Below are 17,654 nucleotides of genomic sequence, written 5' to 3' on the forward strand. Positions count from 1 at the left end.
TTCCTTATCAGCGCCTGGCAAAGGAATCACCATGGAGGCCAAAAACATTACAGATAAACTGCCATCTTGAATTATTTCTGTTAGCAACCGAATTCTGTTGGTGACTCTACCAATAGCTTCAGTTCTTATCAATATCTTTGTAGTGTTAGTGTCACATTCTGAAAGGTATCGACTATAGCAGTTAGGAACTTGCTGAGTAATAAAAGAACAGAACTAAAAGCCTTTTTACCATGTAGTCAGAAGACTTCGGCTGCATGTATATATGTACATGTATATATTGTATAAATATAAATTTATAGCCTGAATGTAGAAGCTATGTATGTATGTATGCATGTATGTCGGTTTGTCAGCGACTCCCCACTATGCTTTCCTGGTAAGGAAGGTTGCTACAGACCCATCTGGAATAAAAACAAGACGTGTCAAAAAGGGTGAATGAACCTAGGGTAGGTTCAACGATGATCTAGCAATATCACAAGACCTTAGTAATTCTGGTCTGGTTTCAGGTGTGTTGGATACCAGCAGTGAGATATCTCCCAGCTTTTGTTAAAGCATATCTCTAGGAGGAGGCCTGTTTCATATAAAACCAGATATGTAGGAAATGGCATTAGACTTGTGGGGATCTTGTGTTTGTGCTTGAGGTCATGATGGTCCCATTTCCCTGAGTATTGCGACACTTATTGACATTGGATATCTTGCACTGACTTCTCTCTGGATCATATGACGTGTGGCATAGGCCTTATTGGGCCTAAAATTTTACATTGTGCCATCGCCGGTGAGGAGACTTTTCTATGACTGGTCGATTAGGAGAGCACCGCGGTGGTTTGTTATATATATTTCTAATACAAGATGAATGGAACATATGAATTATTTTCTAATTAAAACCAGCCATCATGAGAATTTCGTTATAGTAAGGGGACATAGTTGATTCAAATAATATTATTAGAATATATGTAAATAGATTTCATTAGGTTTCAGAACGTTCAGAAATGGGTAGAAAATTCCAGAAAACAGCACTCGTAAAATAGTTAAGATAAAAATTTGCCATCTTTTAGGTCAGTTTCAAGTTTAATACGAAGCCTTAATTCTTTCAAGTAGAGAAAACCTTTTCTAATCTTATCAGTGGTTTTATGTGCCGAGGTTGGTGACGGATAAAAGGTCGTTGTTTCTTCTGTCTGATATGACACTACCACCTTTCTTGTCATAATTTCCTTTCTTTTTAATAAACCTTTTCTTCTCTTCACAACGGAAGCAACGACGTCCTTTTATTTATCTCTCTTGTTTTGGTTTTGAGATCGGAAGGTTATACACATCCCTCAGTGCATATTTGCGTTTTACATACATCGTCTACGCCGAAAGACCATTTTGCAAAAATTAACTCCTTGATATTTTCATTTCATAACACATCTATCAAAAATTTATCTTTTACATGTGATATTCTATATTTATTTCATATTACCCTATTCGTTTCGTTTCATGCTTTTCCCGTTCTTTGAACAAATTATCGTTTTGGTCGAAAGATTTCTAATATTCTCAGAGTTTCTTTTACTGAGGTACTTCTTATCCTTTTTTTTTGTTTGTTTTTTTATCAGCTACGAACATTTCATACTAATTTTTTATGTCTTTGTCCGTGTCCATAAATCTATATCTCGACAGCTAAAATATACTTCTTTTTCAGCTCTACAACAAGAAGTAATTTCTACTCTTCTCCTCTGGAAGCCATCTACTCGCAATACCAGAGGGCGCACACTCTCCTACCCTGATGTAATCTCCAGGGATACAGGCATCCAGCAACAGGACCTCTGTAATGCCATGATGGACCGTGAAGTCTGGCGTAGCATGGTAAATTCCATTGTCTCGACCACGGTCGAACAATGATGATGATGATGAAAATATACTACATGTGACATTGCAGTCAACAACAATATATTAAGTGCTGAAATTGTGATGACTGCCAGTTGACAACTGATGTAGGGATTATATTTGTGCATCTACACTTGTGCGAACTTTCCATGTAAATTTCTTTGTTGTTACTTCATCTATTTCACGCGTATTCACACATGGACACATATACATATACACTCACAAAGAGGCAAACACATACAAACATGCATACATAGTTGGAATTTACAGAAAAACGAAAGACGAAGACGGGTGTATTAGTTTGACGCTTGGGAAGGTGAAAGAGTCTCTTACGTTTCAATCTTACGCTCTTCAACAGAAGGCAACACGACGAAATAAACAGAAAGAGAATAAGAAAAAAAACTTGTGGAGTTAGCGGTCAACACATAGGCAAGCCTAAAGGCTGATAGATAGATAGATAGATAGATAGATAGATAGATAGATAGATAGATAGATAGATAGATAGATAGATAGATAGATAGATAGATAGGCATGTTCGCAAATAAATGTAAAAGATGAATAAGGAGAACCGAAAGTCCTTAATAAAAGCATCAAAATTGAACTTAGTCGTTTCTTTTTAAGCCATGTTCGATAGAGATGTTATTCTCTCTTTCTCTCTATGTATATATATATATATATATATTTGTTTAATTATTTACATTTGCATGCATATATATGTATGTATATATATATATATATATATATATATATATATATATATATATATATATATATATATACACTTATACATACATACATACGTACATACATACATATATTCATACACGCATACACTCACGCACACACTCGCAAATACATAATGATTTACGAATTGATGTTTTGACAAATGAGAATATATTTTGTAATATATCCTACATAAATAATAATTTTTTACAATCTCTTGCAGGTTTATATATCATACGTCTTCTGAACAGAGGTCTGGTTACTTGAAATATATTATAAAAATACCCTTCTGCACCACACCTCCACGTCATACCCCTTTTCATTTTATACAACACTTCGCATTTATCTCTTCATTTGTTTATTTTCGAATCGGTATTGTATAGTCGCGTCTGATATGGAAGTTTTCTTTCTTCACGATTATCATGCTTGGCTGGATGCATCAGGGTTACACCTATTCGTAATGTATCCATCTTTATATGAACCTGTAAAACACACAAATACATCCGCGTATATACATCAGTGTTTCTCGATAAAAATAACATAAAGGAGCTAGACAACCACTCGAGCTATCTATAAAAATATAATAAAAATCATTCTCCTATGAATAATAATACTAAAAGAAAAAATACCCCCCAAAATCAACTATAATAAGATGATGGTGGGGGTTGATGGTGATGGTGGTGAGGCTGGGGGCAGTGGTGGTGGTGGTGGTGGTGATGGTGATGGTGATGATGATGACAGCAACAAATCAACAACGACAATAATAACAACAGCAAGAAGAACAACAAAACCAATAACAATAATAACGATAATAATAATAATAATAATAATAATATAATAATAATAATAATAATAATAATAACAACAACAACAATAATAATAATAACAACAACAACAATAGCATTAGTAGTTGAATCAAACAAAGAGTGAAGACATTTATGGTGGTGTTTAAAACTGATCATAACTCAATTCTATAAATATAAGGATAACCTCTCTCTCTCTTCCTCTCTCTCCCTCTCTATCTCTCTCTCACTTTCTCTCCCTTTCTCTCTCTTCCCCCCTCTCTCTCTCTCTCTCTCTCTCTCTCTCTCGGTTCTGTGTGAGTAAAAGTGGCCTGAAATCAAAATATCTTTTGATGCTTCTTTTGGGATTCGATAATTATGCACTCGACTGAGCAATGCTTAGATGTGATGTTGCGAAGACCGACCATTTCCTGCCGTTGTCTTTCTTCCCAGTCTCTTTACATTTATTTAATCAATAGCCATATTTTAATCATTTCATTTTCTTATAACCACATCCACTCTTTGCTGATGTTGCATTCGTTGCTTCACTGTTAATAATAATAATAATAATAATAATAATAATAATAATAATAATAATAATATAATAATAATAATAATAACAACAACCCGTCCAAACTGTTTCTTTCGAGATTCTTCTAACATCGCCTCGTACTTGTTATACACAAACACGGTGCTAGCATTGCTTTGATTCTCCCCGACTGCCATACCGGAAACCAACATGACCTAACGAAGAAGTACTCTTCGAGAGGAAAATGATTTACCATTTCTTAAGAATCGTCTTTATTATACGACGATATGATAGAATTTCTGTAAAATTCCGTAAAGAATTTAATCCGGCGCTCTAACGTTTCTTTCGATAAATATCGATAATCTATTATTTTTCGCACGCACGTTTCCATAAATTCCGATTGGTTATTTACAATCAGTGTTGTATCTAAATAATTGGTCAATTCTTTGGTTTCAGTAGAGTAAAATATTGGCAATATGATATTTCATATATTCAAAGGTTAATAGCTACTGGAGAGGATTGAAATATTACAAGAGAGAAGCGAAAATCTATCTCTGACTGGAATCATCGAAATGAAACGTCTTTGCTGTGGGTGAGAAAACAGAAACAACACTTATAGGAAAAGGGTTGGCAGTCACAGGATATTTTAACCTTTTAGTTTTATTGCTTAATTATTTCAGTCGTTAGTCTGCGGCCATGCTGTGGCATGACATTGAAGAATTTAATTCGAACGAGTCGACCACAGTGTTTGTCTGTTTTTAAAACTCTGGACTTATTCTGTCGGTATCTCTGGCCGAACAGCTGGGTTACAGGGACGCAAATTAACCAACACTGGTTATCAAGTGGTGGAGGAACAAACATAGTCAAAAAGACACACACACACACACACACACACACACACACATATATATATATATATATATTAATTGTTATCGCTATATTAATATGGCATTCTTATAGATATAAATAATCGCTGCCGCTGGTCAGCTCCATAGGGACTTAGTACTTTAATATTTATATATATTATATATATATATATATATATATAATATATATATATATATATATATTATATATATATATATATAAGACGAGTTTCTTTCAGTTTCCGTCTGCTAAATCCCTCACATAGATTTGGTCGAACCGAGGCTATAGTAGAAGACACTTTCCAAAGATGCTATGCAGTGAGACTGAATCTGGAATCTTGTGGCTGGGAAGAAAGCTTCTTCTTCTTCTTCTTCTTCTTCTTCTTATTATTATTATTATTATTATTATTATATTATTATTATATTATTATTATTATTATTTAAATATTATTTATTATTATCATCATCATCATCATCATTATTATTATTATTATCATTTTATTATTATTATTATTATTATTTTATTGAGTTCAAATTCCACCGAGGTCGACTTTCCCTTTCATCCTTTCGGGGTCGATTAAATAGGTATCAGTTTCGCACTGGAGTCGATGTCGTCGACTTAATCCTTTTGTCTGTCTTTGTCCTTTCTATGTTTAGCCCCCGGTGGGCAGTAAAGATTAAAAATAATACACCGGAATTTTGATCTGAGGTACTTTCAACTGCGTATACTAATTTAATTCAAGCTGGCTAGATATCGCAAAATTAAGTAAATACTTTAGTCACTGACATTCATATCAGAACAATTATTTTGAGGTTTTGCCCACAATATCAAAGGATGAGTTTAAGTAATGAGCATTAACATCACTACTGATCATGCAACAATGGTTTCAAATTGTGGAACAAGGCCAGCAATATCAGAGTATGAGATAACTCGATTACATCGACTCCAGTACTCTAATGGGACTTACTTTATGACCGCGAAGCAATGAAAGACGAAGTCGAACTTGGAATTTGAATACAGAACGTAATAAGACGGATGAAATGCAGTTATCCCTTTTCTTCGTATTAATATTCAGACACGTGTTTCTATTGAATAAGTGTCCTAGTGTCGTTTGTTATAACAGTTTTGCTCATTTAGCTGACCTACATTAAATCAGTTCTACTGCACGTTTGGATCTAAAGGTGGACAATCTTAAATAGCTTTATTCGGGTGCGTGAAAGGAACAAAGACAGTTACCCAGCAGAAACATGTGTTGGAATATATGAAGAAAAGGCTTTAATAAATGAATTTTGAAGATGCATATTATTCATTCTTCATTTTGAAATCTTGCTTATATATGTATATGCGTGTGTGTGTGTGCGTATGTGTGTATACAAACATATACATATATATGTATGAGTGTGTGGCTCAGTGGTTAGAGCGTCGAGCTTACGATTGTGAGGTTGTGAGCTCGAATCCCGGACCGGGCTGCGTGTTGTGTTCTCGAGCAAGGCACTTTATTTCACGTTGCTCCAGTTCACTCAGCTGTAGAAATGAGTTGCGACGTCACTGGTGCCAAGCTGTATCGACCTTTGTCTTTCCCTTGGATAACACTGGTGGCGTGGAGAGGGGAGACCGGTATGCATGGGCGACTGCTGGCCTTCCATAAAAACAACCTTGCCCGGACTTGTGTCTAGGAGGGTAACTTCCTAGGTGCAATCCCATGGTCATTCATGACCGAAGGGGGTCAAGGTATGTATGTAAGTATGTAAATATATATACACACACACATATATGTATATATATATACATACACACACGCGCGCGCGCACGCACACACATACACTCACAACACACAACACACACACCACACACACATATATATATATATATATGCTGAGACACCCTTCGGTCATGACTGACCATGGGATTGCACCTAGAAAGTTACCTGCCCAGGCACAAGTCCGGGCAAGGTTGTTTATGGAAGACCAGCAGTCGCCCATGCATACCAGTCTCCCCTCTCGAAATCACTGGTGTTATCCAAAGGAAAGACAAAGGGGCCGATACAGCTTGGCACCAGTGACGTCGCAACTCATTTCGACGCTCTAACCATTTAGCCATGCAACTTCATATGCATATATATATATCTTTATATATAAAATTGAAGTTGTGTGTGTGAGACTCTGTCTCCTCCGATTTAGATTCCTGACTACTCCCACATTTTGCGGTGCAGTTTAACCAAAAGCGGGTATCTTATAGTCGTCATTCATATCGAGCCCTTCTGGGTATTAGCGCGCGTCTACGATGAGTCTATGATTAAAAAAAAAAATTACCATCATTTTTCCGCATTTTTAATTATTTTTGTCAGGTTATATAAAGGAAGTAACTCTCTAAAAATGCTTATATAGTTATTTCCCTTACAAACCCGAGGAACGCCGGGCGATACTGCTAGTATATATATATATATATACATACACACACACATATATATACATATACATATGCATATATATATATATATATATATATATCATGGCTCGGCTTCGCGAACGAAGATCAGGAAGGCTGTCCACCTCGCGTGCCTGCACGCTCATGACTGACAAGTCCAATATGGGAAAGGCAGGTCCGTGAGCAGTGTCCACAGACAATGGTAACATCCGGTGAAGTGTCAGAGGCGGCTCGCGCCTTCGTCCTGCGTCTCTTGTCTTTAAGTGCGTCTCTTCTTTGTTCCTCAAACTTGCTGACTGCGTTGAAGATCGTGTGGCGCCAGACATCACGGTCCGCAGCCAGGTCTGACCAGCATTGGTTGTTAATTTGACAAGCTATTAGAGACTTCTTGAGGCAGTCTTTGTAGCGCTTCCTCGGAGCTCCTCTCACTCAGTGGCCGGTGGAGAGTTCGCCAAACAAGGCAATCTTTGGAAGGCGATGGTTCTCCATTCTGGAGACATGCCCTGCCCATCGGAGGTGTTACTTCAGCAGCGTGGCTTCAATGCTGGGGATCTCGGCCCGCTCCAAGACATCAATGTTTGTGACGAAGTCACTCCAGTGAATGTTGAGGATGGTGCGGAGACATCGCTGGTGGAAGCGCTCGGGGAGACGGATATGACTGCGGTAAGTGATCCAGGTCTCTGAGCCATAGAGATGAGTGGTGAGAACCACGGCCCTGTAGACACTGATCTTTGTATTGTTCTTCAGGCCACCATTGTGCCAAACACGTTCGTACAATCTGCCAAAGGAGCTATTTGCCTTAGAAAGTTTATTGTCAATTTTCTTATCGATCCTTGCATCGGATGAGATGATGCAGCCCAGGTATGTAAACTGCTGTATTGATTTCAGTTCGGTACCGCAGATAGTGATGTGGGTTAGGCGGTATTCCTCTTTGGGTGTAGGTTGGTGAAATACCTCCGTCTTCTTGAGGCTGACCTCCAGGCCAAAGAGCTTTTAGGATGCAGAACGTGGATATGTCCTTTGGCCTGCGCTAGTGAGTTTTTTAGGGTGAAGTGCAGTGCGCGCAAACTGGCCCCACCCTTTAAGCACGAGATTCATCTGCCATGGCCTAGCCAGCTGGGACGGTGACAGCGAGATCCTCGGGCCGTAGGTTTGAAGTCGGAATTATCCTCTCCTAGGAGGGTTGCCAACCATGGCTGACGAGCCCCTCCTGCCCATGCCATCCAAACCATGGTGAAACAGAGAAAAGGATCCATGGTTTTCAGTAGGACTATACTACCCGGTTGCCTAGGCCAGAATAGGGGGTTAGCTTAGGAGACCCCACCCGGAGCCTTTGACTAAAAAGTCTATCTACAAGGCAGCAGAGCGTTGGATAGCCGTTGACTACGCTGTAGTTCTTCCGCCCTTTGACATGTCCTATTTTTTTTTGTCCTGCAAGGTGTCCAAGAAACACCCGCCTCACCAAGCAAGCCTCGTGGGGTTGCCAGTTTAGTCGCAGACGACCCGACCATGTAACAGGTTGTACATATATATATATATATATATATATATATATATATATATATATACTATATATATATTAGATGCATATATATATGCATATATATACATATATATATATATATATATATATATATTTATCGACAAACCAATGTGACGACAAAGGAGCTAGCTCTCAATAGCCTTGCGAATAGTAGATAAAATTTATTAAATAACAAGGGATGTAAACTTCAATTCAGGACAATACATTTCTGTATCAACAATTCAATAATTGTTCGACTTCATCAGTTTATGCAAGTCCTTTTTTTTTCTTTTGTTTTTTGCTTATTAGAGGTATGTTTGTTTTGTATTTTCACTGGCGGTGCACAAATATACACTGAACTTCTACGAGATACGTTAATGGTTCTGCTCGCTTGCTACTTTACTAATTATGTAATTATATTAGAAAAGTGCTTCTCGACTTGAGTATTTCTTTACGGTGCTTACTGCTTATGATATAAAATACAAGTCAGAAACTTTTCCGTGTGATTGTGAATTGTAACTACCTGGAGCTAGGTATCAAGGTTTGGTCATTGACTGAGCTCTTAAGAAACTTATATTAACAACTAAATTACTCGTTCAAGCATTAGGCTTCCACTTTCTTCCTCTCCTAAAAAGATTTAATGATATTTTTTAGTATTTATCAGTTGGAACTTGAAAGTCTGAAGTGTGAAGCACATCAAAGAAAACAATACCTGCTTTTTACTAGGTGAACGCAATCGCATCACTAAAGCGTAGCGCGCCTAACCAGATTTGCAGCTTTCATGTGTGTGCGTATGTCTGTGGAAATATATGTGCGTGCGTGTGTGTGTGTGTGTGGTGTGTGTGTGTGTGTACACACAAAAAGAAAGAAATAGGTACATAGATAAATGTGCAGAAATACAAATATATATATAATTATACATACAAATATGTATCTATATATATATATGTGTGTGTGTGTGTGTGTGTGTGTGTGTGTGTGTATGTGTGTGTGTGTGTGTGTGTGTGTGTATACATACACACAAGAGCACGCAACTAGACACGGACATGCGCGCCCACGCAAGTTTATACATTTATATGTATATAAATATATATATGTATATATATATATATATATATATATATATAGAGAGAGGAGAGAGAGAGAGAGAGATACAATCATACATACATACATACTACATATATGTATTTATATACATATATATATATATTTATATATAGATAGATACATACATACATGCATGCATCTATATATATATAAATGTATACACACACACACACACACACATATATATATATATATGTGTTGTGGTGTGGGTGTGTGTGAATATATATATATATATACACACACATATGTATGTATGTATTTACATGATACATCACATGATGCTGAATCAATATAAATATTTACTAACACTACAGTTGCTCTTCTTATGACTGTCAATCGTTGTTCTGGTTGTCTATTATTATTATTATTATTATTATTATTATTATTGTTATTATTATTATCGTTAACATTATTATTATTATTATTATTATTATTATTATTATTATTATTATTATTATTATTATTATTATTATCATTATTATTATTATTATCTTATCGTCTTTATTTTATTGTTTAATGAGTCAAGACGATTGGCCGGAATAGAACGTTATTGTGACCGTCCTAAAATGGCGGCTAAAGCAAAGAAAAATAGCCGTGAAATGTGTCTTTCTATTTCCGTGATAATCTACTAAATAATGGTCATAAAACGGATGCAAATGATTGAACTGTGTGCTGAGAGATCGATACTGAGGCAAATGTCGTTGATGGTTTAATTGTGTGAAGGGATTTAGCGATTTAGTCTAATAGTATCGATGTCCATGTATTTACAAATTATATTCACACACTCCCACTCATATTTTATACTATATTATGTTATATTATTTTATCTTATATTAACTTATATTAATTTATCATATCTTATATTATGTTATATTATTTATCGTATCTTAAATTATATTGTTATATTATTTTATCGTATCTTATATTATATTGTTATATAATTTTAACGTATCTTATATATTTTTATATTTTATATATATTTTATCTAGTTTCAGCTGACGAGCTGTGGCCATGCTGGGGCACCGCCATTATATTAATTTATATTATTTTATCCTATATTATATTGTCATATTTTTATCGTATCTTATATTATGTTATATTATTTTATATTATTTTATCTTATATTATGTTATATCATATTATCGTATCTTATATTATGTTATATTATTTTATCTTATATTGTATATTGTATTATATTGCATTATATTACACACATGCACACACACACAGACACACACACACACACACACACAAACACTGTGGGTAACTGCGAATTCGATGTTGCCGCTTACTAAACACTGTCATTCCTTTGGCAGTATATGTATAATATATCATTATTCTACAAAGAAATGCACTGAGTAAATCGTTAGTTTAAAGTTAAATTTCTTTAATTATAAATTAAAATAAAGCGATGAACTGATGGAGTCGTTTGCACGCCAACTGCAGCGCTTAACGGCGTTTCGTCCGTCTTTACGTGCAAAGTTCATATTCCATCGAAAACCATTTTGCCTTTCATCATGTTCAGGTCGATGAAATATGTATCACTCGAGCTCTATAGATCGATGTAATCGTCTGGACTCTCACCCAAAATGACGGGCCTTCCACATATAGTAGAAAAGATAACTCAACATAAACAAACATTAATACACAACTATATATATGTATATATATACTTATATATATATATATATATATATATATATATATATATATAACGGGAAGCTTTATGAAAATAGACAAAAGACGAAGGCATGCATTACATAAACACACTGACACTGGCACATAAACGACTGCAGTGAGCTGAAGTCAGTCATTTCACCAACATTTTCAAGAAAGCATGATGGAGATGCCGCACAGAGACCAACGTTATATATCAGCACACACACACACACACACACACACACCACACACACACACACACACACACACACACACACACACACACACATATGTATATATATTATTGTTCTTAGAGCATATTAAGCATTTATAAATTACATTATCAATATTACAATTATTAGAGAGCTTACATTTAGTCTAATCACGAGATGAACATTTTTCTATATCTTGATTAAGACTGCCATCACTCTCGGCTATGTTATAGCTAGAATTATTTATTGTACTATTATAATAATTATTTAATTTCTTATTATTTATAGAGGAAATGATATTACCTACATTCTTATATATACATACATACATATATACATATATATATATATATATATATATATATATATATATATATAATAAATAAATAAAACATATGCATATATACATACATATATGTACGTACCTACCTCTACATGTATATATACATGCATATATGGGTACAGGATACCAAAAAAACGTCGAACACAATGAGAAACGAAAACGTAAACACAAAACCAAGGAAATGGACATTTTTTAAAACAACGAAAAAACTGCGAAAATCAAATTAAATAAAATTTGAGATTTTTTTGCGGAGGGGTAAAAATGGTAACAAAAACAGGACAGTAACGACAGTACAAAATATAAACAGTAAAAGACAGGACAGAGAATATATATATATTAATAAAAGGAATTCCAACCTTCTCTGATTTTCACGTTTTATTTACAATTTTATAATCATATAATATAAGATAATATAATATAATAAAATAAAATAAAATAATAGAATGTTAAATGTTCATTCTGATTGAACTAGTACTTTCATGCATTAAATTCTGCAATCTTCAGGTTCATGTAGTTGTGGTGACAGTCATGCTTCGCAATTTTTGACTATATATATATATATATATATATATGAAAGTTCCAAAAAGCTGATTTCTTTGATTCTGTGGCGTATATATTTCTGTCTGGACGAGCTTCCCGTCCATCACAGGATGATTAGGTTTTGCCAGCTGAATGGAATGCAGCAACGCGAAATGAAGTGTTTTGCACAAGAACACAATGCATCGCCCAGTCCAGGGATCCAAACCACAAGCTTATGACCATGCGAACCATATCCTCACCACTAAGCTACACTCCTCACAGAGAGATACGTTCATATAATATAGTATCTATCTAACTATCTATCTATCTACCTATCTATCTATCCATCTATCTATCCATATATATATATACATATATATATATATATATATATTATATATATATATATATATATATATATATTATATATATATATATATATATACAGATATATATATATTTATAATATATATATATATATATATTACATAAGTATGTATATTATGTATGTATTATGCCTTTCGAATCCAAGTATTTAAACTTTCAGAGCTCAGGGAACAGTCGGTTAATTGGCTCAATATATATGAGTATATGCAGACATTTATATATATATATGTTTATATATATATATAAATACATATATATATATACATACATACATACATACATACATACATACATACATACATACATACATACATACATACATACATACATACATACATATGTATATATGTATGTATACGCGCGCGCACACACATATATACCCTATTGAATCTAAATTGTAAAACCAGCCTCGGGCGGGTTCCAAACTCCACTTGTGTTCTTCAAGTGGCGGTTGTAATCGGACATTACCTGGGACTTACCTGGTTTTATATATATCATATTTACTCGTGTATAAGAAGATGAAAATCAATATAAATCAGTCTTAAATTTACTAAAATTTAAACTGAAATTTGCAATCAGACTGTGGAAGCGGTATCTTACACATAGCAGTATTAGCGATTAGTAATTGCAGCGTCTTGTGGAGATGGAGCCATTTTCTATTCTTATTGTAATGCAACATTATATATAGGAGCGACTATAGGGGCAGGTGGCTGAACCTTTAGCATGCCGGACATAATGCTTAGTGACATTTCCTCATTTTTCATCCTTTAAAATAAGTATCAGTTGAGCACTAAGAGGCAATGTAACCGACTTGTACCCTCTCCCAATATTTCAGGCTCTGTGCCCCACAAATAAAAAGGATTAAATACGGGTCCGTCGCTAAGCTCCTGCAACCTCTGCGGTCACTGGGAGCCTCCGCAGTTGAGTGGTCCTATGTTAATATCAAAGTACATAGAGGAGTCATCTGTTTACTTTGGTTAAGATGTTGAACAAGAATTAAACTCTTTGTGTGAACTGAAATTTTTAAGCAATGGAATGGTAATACATTGTACCTGCAAAAGGTCTTGGAAAAAAAATTACATGGTACCACAAATGTGTAGCAGACTTTGTGGATTGTCTATGATATCTATTGAACATGAACTTAGCGCTCAGCTTGATTATTCTGAACTGATCGATCATTTTGCAAAGCGAAAAGTGTGCTGTGTTAGTCTTTGAAAGTTGCCTGGATTATAAAATTGCTTTTTTATTCATATCTGGAAGCTATGATTATTGAAATTTGTAATAGACCTAAATAAATTTAACTTGTAATTTTTAAGATGTTGTTTAGGATAATGTGAAATATTGAACTTCAGATAGAATAAAGTAAAATTTAGCTACGAATAAAAGGTGCGTAGATTATGAATTTTGATTGACGGGGTGGTGTCTCGAAACAGACAGTCGTAGGGGTCCTCTAAAAGTCACACGACGGAGCTGATTATATAAGGCAGTGAGCTTGCAGAATCGTTAGTGAATCGAGCAAAATACTCAGAATTACCCCCGTCTTTATATATGCTTGGTTCGAATTCAGCTGAGGTCAACTTTGTCTTTCTTCCATTCAGGATTTAACAAAATGAAGGACCAGTCCAGCAATGAGGTCGATATGATTGATAACTCCGCTCCTTACGAAAGTTTAAGCCTTTTGCTAAAATTTGACGCCCTTGTTATTAGAGGTGACCAACTGGCAGAATCGTTAGAGCGTCAGACAAAATACTAAGCAGAATTTCTTCTGGCACTTTATGTTCTCAGTTCATTTATGTTTTGGCCCTTTATGCACTGAGTCAAATTTGCAGTTCAACCTTCCGAGATCAATAAAATAAAGTAACGGTCAAGTAATGAAGGACATATGTCATTATCCAATTTTATTTCAAGATTTCTTGCCAATAGAGAGTGTGCCGGTTCCTAACCTTCATCCTAGACTTCTGCATTGGAATTTCACCAACATCAATAGGGAATTTTTGCATGCATGTGCGTATTTGTGCAGTATTTGGAATCAGTGTATGTGAAAATTTGTAGGCTTTGTTTGTGTATCTTGACATGCGTCTAAGATTTACAGCTTTCTCCTTTCTAGTTTTGAGAAGCCTAATTTCTCAAAATTGGTGCTTAGGTAGTTTATTATATATCCTTGTTCCGCAATGGTTACAGGTATAAACATGAACTTGTAATCCGGGTAGAGTAACTATAAATTTCTCAATAGTTCATTGCAGGTGTTTTCTTTTCCGCTGATATTTAGCTTTATGTTAACATCCTGATGTCCACTATCGCACACAGTTTCTCTTTCCTGTCTCAAATCACTATGTCTGGTCTATTATGTTCACTTTTTATTAAGGCTTTCACGGAGACATTCCAACAGTACATTTTTTATTTGAGTGAATATGGCCTCTATCATACATATGTATGTATGTATGTATGTATGTATGTATGTATGTATGTATGTATGTATGTATGTATGTATGTATGTATGTATGTATCTATGTATGTATGGAAAGAATGAATGAAAATGAAACTATATTTTCGATGTTTAAAATGAGTCGTTAGAGAGACGCCGTTAAATTGTACCTGCCCTGAAGAAATCCATCAATAAAATTAACTCTAATCTCTAATAATCCACTTTTGCTGTTTTTTCTTATTTAAATACCGGATTATCGTTAAATGGATCTAATTACAGGCAAACACCACGCTTAATATTTTAATTCAATTTCCGGTCGGCGTAACAAAATTCTATTATTAGCCGTAATGAGGCGGCGAGCTGGCATAATCGTTAACACACGGGATAAAATGCTTAAAGCATTTCGTCGGTCTTTGCGTTCTGAGTTCAAATTCTGCCGAGCTCGACTTTGCTTTATCCTTCAGGGGTCGATAAAATGAGCGGCAGTTGAATATTGGGGTCGTTTAATCGACTTAACCACTCACCTAAAATTGATCGACCTTTTAATAATGTTTGAAACTATTATTATTATTATTATTATTATTATTATTATTATTATTATTATTATTATTATTATTATTATTATTATTATTATTATTATTATTATTATTATTATTATTATTATTATTATTATCATTTTTATTGTTGTTGTTGCTGCTGCTGCCTTTGCACATTTTATAACACTGGAGATGTACTACAGTGTCAGCTGTTCACTACCAGCCAACTAAGGTAACACCACTTATTTTTCGAGCACCTTCAGGAGTATTCGAGCGGTTCCAAGCAGTGCTGTTTTCTGCAAGTGTTCCAAACTTATTGCAGCCCCTATTTGTTCCATGTACTTCTCGAGATTTTTGCTCACTATTCCCAGGGCCCCGACAATTATTGATACAACTACCACATTTTTCATCGACCACAACTTCTTAACCTCCCAAGCTAACCTGTCATATCTATCGACTATTATTATTATTATATTATTATTATTATTATTATTATTGAGTGAGAGAGCAGTGCATGCCATCAAAGTGACACTGGGGTAAAATATACGAAGCCCAGTATACCCATCATGACTACCCGTCTGATAAGGGTACACCAGGCACATGCATCACAACCATATGTGCGCGACATGATGATCTCATATCAAGATAAACAGCACATGACCTTGTAGGTGTGGCCCAGTTAGAATTTTCTTCTGGTCGAGTAACCCATCCTGCTCAAAAGGTCCCTGAATAAGGGTTGTTTAAGGATGTTGAACGAAACACCTATATATCCAGAGGTGAATTATTCAAACCCCAAAGAATCCCTCTCAACACATGGCTATGATACTCCCCCACTACTTCTGCTCATGATCAGAGATGCACATATCATCAGCCACTAAGGAACATGCTCAACTGGTTAAGGTCAAACAACTGACAAGCAAATCTGTGGTATTGAACAGAATATTTGCTGTAGCCCATCTTTTATACTAAGACAAAACAACGTACATGATAACACTTCCAATCAGTTAAGATCAGAAGCCATGAGAACCACTGCCTGGTACTGCATCAGGGCATTTATCATCATTATTATTATTATTATTATTATTATTATTATTGAGTGAGCGAGCAGAGCATGCCATCAAAGTGACACTGGGGTAAAATATACGAAGCCCAGTATACCCATCATGACTACCCGTCTGATAAGGGTACACCAGGCACATGCATCACAACCATATGTGCGCGACATGGTGATCTCATATCAAGATAAACAGCACATGACCTTGCAGGTGGAGCCCAGTTAGAATTTTCTTCAGATCGAGTAACCCATCCCGCTCAAAGGTCCCTGAATAAGGGTTGTTTAAGGACGTTGAACGAAACACCCATGTTTCCAGAGGTGAATTATTCAAACCCCAAAGAATCCTTCTCAACACATGGCTATGATGCTCCCCCACTACTTCTGCTCGTGATCAGAGATGCACATATCGTCAGCCACTAAGGGATATGCTCAACTGGTTAAGGTCAAACAACTGACAAGCAAATCTTTGGTATTGAGCAGAATATTTGCTGTTGCCCATCTTTTTATTATTATTATTATTATTATTATTATTATTATTATTGTTGTTGTTGTTGTTGTTATTGAAGGCAGTGAGCTGCCAGAATCGTTATCACGCCGGGGGGGGGGGGGGCTTAATGCATAGCGATATTTCGTCTGCCGCTACGATTTGTGTTCAAATTCTGCCAAGTTCGACTTTGCCTTTCCTCCCTTCGAGGTCGATTA

This window comes from Octopus sinensis, linkage group LG4 (genome assembly GCF_006345805.1).
Source record: "Octopus sinensis linkage group LG4, ASM634580v1, whole genome shotgun sequence".
Lineage (NCBI taxonomy): Eukaryota > Metazoa > Mollusca > Cephalopoda > Octopoda > Octopodidae > Octopus > Octopus sinensis.